Raw genomic sequence first — 7,592 nt, 5'->3', positions numbered from 1 at the left:
ACAGATAAGTTCTATAATTTCAGTGACCTTGTTTTGTTTGAGTTAGGTTTCAAACTAGGAGAGTTAAATAAAAGAGGTAAGAATATTTATTATGCTAGATTTTTTATGATGTTAGCTAACCACCTCTATGAAGAAATTGTGCTTGAGAACCCAAACAACAAATTAGATTGTTGGGTTCAAGAGAGAAGGATCATTGCAGATTTGAACAGGGCCAATCATCACAAGGAGGTGCCACTGTTCTATTTTCCTGCAATGGAAGCACCTCGGGTAAGTGAGGTAAGTTCATCTACCCTGCTGTTAGGTCTCAATATGTTTGTAGAATGGGGTTGAATACAAATAATACCGTTTAATCGAATAAAATGCGGAATAAAAAAAGTGAAACAAAATTCAAGTTAAATAAAATTATTATTAAACTTGAAAGGTGTTACAACAACGGTATCATTTACAAGGGATTAATCTCAAATCAATTATCACAAATCTAGAATAAATTCGACATGAACTTTTTCTATTTTTGCAATAAAAAGATCAAATGCTAAAAGCGATTTGAGATTAAGTTCTAGGGATTTCGATCCGCTAGATAGTTATACAAGAACAAGAAAGGTATTTCTAGTGGATTGGATTTAACAATAAATACTAGAAATAAATGATCTGAGAATTTGCAATAAGTTCTCTGCAGGTTTTTTTTGTTCTGTGTTCTTCTGTATGATATTCAATGCACTTTCTTAAAATGATATGCTTCTGTTGGTTTTGTAAACAAACCACTTCAATTGAATCAGTAAGACTTTCGGTAGCACAATCCATTTGGCTCAGCATGACAATCCTTTTAACTGGTAAGACTTTCGGTAGGACTATCAATTGAACTGATATGACTTTCGGTAGGACTATCAATTGAACTGATATGACTTTCGGTATGACTATTGATTGTCATACCGATTGTCTTGCTAGTACAAAAGATAGTCTTGCTGGATTAAAATAGATTTTAATCAAATAATAATTCTGAATTAATTAATTCAATTAATCAACAATTTAATCTTTGCAGGTTTAATTTAGTTTCTTAATTAAATTATATGACTTAATTAATTAATAGAGAATTAATACCAATCTTGAGCAGCAACCATTCTTCTGAAAATCTTCTGAAAATCACTGTCAATTACAAATCAATTCCACCACTTCAATGTTGACACTCGATGTACTGTCTGGTTCATGAGTGACTAACTTCCGTGATGTTTCTTCATGCCTTGACTTTGATACTCTTGATTTTCTTCAGACTAAATCCTTGTAATTAATTGATACCCTAACGAGATCTCTGTCACTTGATTAAATCCACAATCTTGATTTATATCACTGAGGTTTGATCAATTTCTTGAGCTTCTTCCAATGAATTAAGTCCTCAAGACTGTAGAAGAACAATGTTACTTAATCCTTTGACATATGTTACTTTGAGAGATCTCTATGACGATAGAACCACTATTTACTTGTTACATTCTTATTTGAGTTGAGTTAAATCCTCGAATAAACAAATAGGCCATGACATATGCCTTTCAATCTCCCCCTATTTGTTTGTTAGACAATAACAACAAATACCTATGTTAGGGCGAAAACACGCGCTAATATTCACGCAAGTATACGCGTTCGCAAGTAGTATAAGATATAAATCAGATTCGTTCCCACAGAGACTGGTTTAGGTTAAGTTCAATTTATGCACCTATGCAACAATATATGGTTATCGCTCAATGCTAAGACAAATAACAAATTGGGTTTTTATTAAACTAAGAGATTATACTAAATAACATTAACTAAGAGAATTGAGGTTGAATTACTATATATGACAAACATGAGATCCTAACTTCATTAAATACTTCATTCAATAGCCTTATTGTTTTTAACCTTAGCATGTGATGGTGATGACACTAATCAGATAACACGAAACTGATAAACGCCAACTTTCGTTACACGAGTACCATTCTACCAGACATCCACAAAAGAGATAGAAGCTGAATAGGCACCAATTATATTGAGACCCTATATGTCTATAGAATTTGACAACATAACGGTTTAAGCACAAGTTATCTATCTTGATTACATAGGGCAAGTAAAACGGTTAGAGTTACCTACGAATCATGCATACACATACATGAACCTATGCTAGCATGGCAAGTTCTAAACCTCTATATTCACTGTCGCTTCAATAGAGATTAACACGCTATCTTATATGTTAGCTACGCACATAAGACGAATAAGCACAACCAATACTAGGATATCAATCAATCACCACACACCAAGATATCGAAACAATTAACTATTGAAATCCATAAGTAAATCTGCTAGAACCCCATGACAACGATTAGCCCATAATCGAACTCATCGTCACCATGGGTTCCAATGAAAGCATGGTATAAAACTAGGTCTTAATAAACTGAATAATAATTAAAGTACAAATAAACGAGATCTAGGTTCAACAAGAACGAAAACGAGCATCCAAAGTTATAACTAATTCAAAGAATCACAAGTTGAAAACAAGATCTTCTTTTTCGGAGTTGTTCTGTGCTTCTAGGTCTTCTCCTTGGTATCCCAATCTTCCCGGATGATGAAAACCCTTTTTTTTAAGTATATATACGCCCCTAGTGGACCTGGACCCTTAAAATCGTCAAATTCTACTCAAAAAAGGCTTTTTCAGCGAAATCAGCGACTAGTCGCGTCCTGAGCGGCCGCTCAGCTCTCCTGAGCAGGCGCTCAGCTCTCCTGAGCGGGCGCTCAGCTCTGCTGAGCGGGCGCTCAGCTACTGACTGGAAAAAATATTCTGATGAATCTTGTTTTGACCATAACTTGAGTTCTACTCGTCAGAATTAGGCGATTCAACTGCCCACGCGCAGCTATTGAGATTCTCTACAACTTGACAATGGCCTTGGCTTCCAATTCTGATCACTTTTCATCATATTTCCTTTAAAAGCTCTTTTCTTCATTTAACTGATACCTGAAATGCAATAACACAAAAACACATCAAAATACCAACAACTTGAGTCCAAAACACCAATTTAAGCTTGTATTGAAGCATTCCAAGTGGATATAAAATCCACTTATCACACCCCCAAACTTGAATCGATGCTTGTCCTCAAGCATAAACAGACTCAAAACTACAAAATAAACCTAATGCATGAATGCAATTATGTGAATGCAACTAAATGATAATGCAATCGATCCCCGCAGAATAACCATAACCAAATGAATAAACCAATGCCTCTAAGAATGCAATAACTTGAAACAGAGTTCGAATAAATTCCACAAACCAACTCACAAACCAGAAACGTGCGTGTGTGGATGCTTAACAGATATACTCTCGATACTAGATCAATAACCATAACTTATCTATCATCGAAACAATCAAAAGTTTATAAACAGAATAGACAATAAACGCATTATGACTCACAACACATCCTTTCTACTAGAGTTATACAAGGATTCACACTATTATTGAACACATAGCAAAAATGCTTATTTGATCGTGCAATGAATGAGGTCCCAAAAGACTTATACAATAATACCCATGTAGCGAGCGTTAGGTTAGCGGATCCCAGACTATAAAAGCCTTAGGTCACTAGGCACAAAGTCCCATAGAACTTAATAACTCGAGTATTAAAGAGCTCACTCTTGATCAATTATGCATAAACACATATTTTTTTCTTTCTTTTTTTTCCTCTTTTTTCTTTTTTTTCCTTTTTTTTCAATAATTTCTGAATGAGTGTATTTCGCTCCATCTCATTCAACCCTAGACTACTCATAAAAATATGAGCCGGCTACTAGCCATTTGACACCTAGCCTTACAACAACTAGCAATGAAATTCAAGTTTTTCTCCAGATAAAAAGAATCAGTGTTTTTACGTCACTACGAGAATATCACAAATTCTAAATATAACCAAGTGATTAAATCTCAACAACAAACAAGTATGATCATGATCTAGATCAAAAGCAACCCTATAAGACTTTGTGAAAATATTTGTTTCTGGCATGCAAATCAATTTATTAGGACTTAAACATCCCTCTATTCGTCATCACCACACTGAAATCAACATCAACTTATCAAATATCATAGTTCATCTTAAGGGATCATGCTAAATATGCATGCAAATGCAACTATATGAAATTACATAAAAACAAACAAATATGTCCTAAATGAACAATCATACAAAAATATGAATGAACTACAACTAAACATGCCAACATGAATCTATATGAATCTATATGGACACACACTACTAATCCTTACATTATCACCCCCAAACTTAAAATTTTCAATGTCCTCATTGAAGGCAATAATAAGGATTTCAGGCATACCTAATTAGCGGGAGATCCACCCTCGTCGGGTGGAGGATCAGGTGGCCAATCAACCTCGCCACTAGTGTCTCGGAAAATAGTACCGAAAGCGTGTGTCAAATCTTCAGCAAAATGACGGTGAATGTCGTGCATGGCCTCCATACACCTAGTTAATCGCCTGTACTGCTCATCACCAACACCAGTCCTATCAAACACCTGCTGCACATGAGAAGAACCCTCTATAGGCACTGGAGGATCCGTTCGGCTACCCTCTACATCATCAAAGATATATCCCAACCCCTTGTCAGGGGGTGCACCTAAGAATGAATAACTCAAGTGATTTGGCTGTCGGTTGAGCTCAAGTATGGGAGCTTCTTGAGTAAATGGTTCAAAACGCTCCTGAGAAATTTTCAGCTCTGCTAACCCAAGAGAATCGAATGGCATATCCAAATTCTTCTCCCACGGAGGTGCATTCAAAACCTGCAGTTGCTCTACTCCTCCTTCATCTTCAAAAACTGAGTCGACCCGCTCTATTTTAAAGCACTCTTCTATTTCTGTGGGTAACTTTATTGCCTTAAACACATTAAAAGTGACCTTTTGATCGTAAACCTTCATCGAAAGCTCTCCTTTTTGCACATCGATCATAGTTCGGCCTGTAGCCAAGAATGGTCTTCCCAAGATAATGGGAATCTTCTTATCTTCCTCGAAATCAAGAATTACAAAGTCAGCAGGGAAGAAGAGTTTATCCACCTTGACCAAGACATCCTCCACTATACCTCGTGGATAAGCGATGGAACGGTCAGCTAGTTGCAATGACATGTATGTTGGTTTCGGACCAGGCAGACCAAGCTTCTTGAAGATAGATAAGGGCATCGGATTGATGCTAGCTCCTAAATCACATAAACACTTGTCGAACAACAAGTTTCCGATGGTGCAAGGAATAGTGAAACTCCCAGGATCTTTAAGCTTCGGAGGCAACTTCTGTTGCAGCACAACACTGCATTCCTCCGTTAGAGCAACGGTCTCTAAGTCATCGAGCTTCACTTTTCGAGTGAGAATACCTTTCATAAACCTCGCATAGCTAGGCATCTGTTCAAGAGCTTCAGCGAAAGGTATGTTGATATGAAGTTTCTTGAACACCTCCAGAAACTTCTCAAACTGCTTATCCAGCTTTTTCTTCTGCAGCCTTTTAGGAAAAGGAGGTGGAGGATAAATCTGTTTCTCCCCTGTATTACCCTCAGGAGGAGTGTGTTCCACAGTAGTCTTCCTTGGTTCCACCTCTACTTCCTTCTACACATCTTCTTCAGCCACAACTGCATTTTCTGAATCTTGAGATTTTTCAGGCTCTTCGTCTTGCTGAATTTGGGGGCTTGCGACCTTTCCAGACCTTAAGGTGATGGCGTTCACATGTTCTTCAACTTCCCTCTTTCCTGGATTGGCTTCTGTATCACTAGGAAGCGTTCCTGGTGGTCGATTCAATAAGGCATTAGCAATTTGCCCTATTTGGTTCTCCAGATTCTTGATAGAAACAGCTTGGCTTTAGTATATAAGAGCCTGGTTTTTGCACATAAGCCTCAACTCCTCTAATTCAGATTTTTCATTCGAAGATAGACATGAATCATGAGTTTGTTGTTGAAGTTGGAGTTGTTGCTGAAAACCAAGAGAGTTGAACAGCTTATTTCCAAACGGCTGGAACGGCTGTTGCATCACATTCTGATTGTTGCTCCAGCTGAAGTTAGGATGATTCCAGTTGTCAGGATGATAAGTGTCTGGAACTGGTTGTTGTGATCTCTAAAAGTTGCTCACAAACTGAGCTGAGTCGCTAGATATAGCACATTGCTCTGTCGCATACGGACCTGCACACAGCTCACAAACACTAATTATCTGCTTAACACCATAGTTAGCCAGAGAATCGATCTTCATAGACAACGCCTTTAGTTGAGCAGTGATAGCCGTAGCTGTATCCACTTCAAGAACTCCTGCTACCTTGCCCTGTGGATATCTCTGGGTTTGATACTGATATTCATTAGCAGCCATCAGTTCAATTAGATCATAAGCTTCCTCATAGCTCTTTCCCCATAATGCTCCGCCTGATGCTGTATCGAGCATGGGTCTGGACTGTGCTCCCAACCCATTGTAAAAACAAGTGATGATCATCCAATCAGGAATTCCATGATGAGGACACTTCCTAAGCATCTCCTTGTAGCACTCCCAAGCTTCACATAGCGATTCTCCCGTTTGCTGCACAAATTGAGTAATAGCGTTCCTCATTGCAGCTGTCTTCGCCATAGGGAAGAATTTAGTAAGGAATTTCTGAGCAAGATCCTCCCAAGTAGTAATCGAACCAGCTGGTAGAGAGTGTAACCAGCTCTTAGCCTTGTCCCTCAGAGAGAATGGGAACAGTCTCAGCTTCACAGCATCTTCAGAAACACCATTGAACTTGAAGGTATCGCAGATCTCAATGAAATCCCTAATGTGCATATTGGGATCTTCCGTTGAAGAACCCCCAAACTGGATTGAATTCTGCACCCATTGAATTATGCCAGGCTTGATCTCAAAGGTATTAGCTGTGATAGCTGGCCGGACAATGCTAGATTGAATGTCATTGATCTTGGGTTGAGAAAAGTCCATCAAGGCTTTCGTTCGTGCTGCTGGATCTCCCATTGTAATGAGTACCTGAAACACAAACAAATAAACTGTGAAAGTAAAAGAATCCGAGTCAGTGAACTTTAACGACCACTGATGACAAGCACATAAACTAAAAATTAACACCGAGTCCCCGGCAGCGGCGCCAAAAATTTGTTAGGGCGAAAACACGCGCTAATATTCACGCAAGTATACGCGTTCGCAAGTAGTATAAGATATAAATCAGATTCGTTCCCACAGAGACTGGTTTAGGTTAAGTTCAATTTATGCACCTATGCAACAATGTATAGTTATCGCTCAATGCTAAGATAAATAACAAATTGGGTTTTTATTAAACTAAGAGATTATACTAAATAACATTAACTAAGAGAATTGAGGTTAAATTACTATATATGATAAACATGAGATCCTAACTTCATTAAATACTTCATTCAATAGCCTTATTGTTTTTAACCTTAGCATGTGATGGTGATGACACTAATCAGATAACACGAAACTGATAAATGCCAACTTTCGTTGCACGAGTACCATTCTACCAGACATCCACAAAAGAGATAGAAGCTGAATAGGCACCAATTATATTGAGACCCTATATGTCTATAGAATTTGACAACATAACGGTTTAAGCACAAGTT

The 7,592-nt window shown here is 37.8% G+C and overlaps 1 non-coding gene across 1 annotated transcript; it reads left to right on the top strand.

Annotated features, from left to right (window-relative positions):
* Positions 1-6,478: 6,478 nt before the first annotated feature.
* LOC141699527 (small nucleolar RNA R71) lies at positions 6,479-6,585 on the top strand. Its single transcript, XR_012565980.1, has one exon. It is a non-coding gene; the product is annotated as a small nucleolar RNA R71 (small nucleolar RNA).
* The last annotated feature ends 1,007 nt before the right edge of the window (positions 6,586-7,592 follow it).

The sequence above is a fragment of the Apium graveolens genome, chromosome 11, assembly GCF_009905375.1.
Source record: "Apium graveolens cultivar Ventura chromosome 11, ASM990537v1, whole genome shotgun sequence".
Classification (NCBI taxonomy): domain Eukaryota; kingdom Viridiplantae; phylum Streptophyta; class Magnoliopsida; order Apiales; family Apiaceae; genus Apium; species Apium graveolens.
This window is presented reverse-complemented; position numbering and strand designations above follow the sequence as displayed.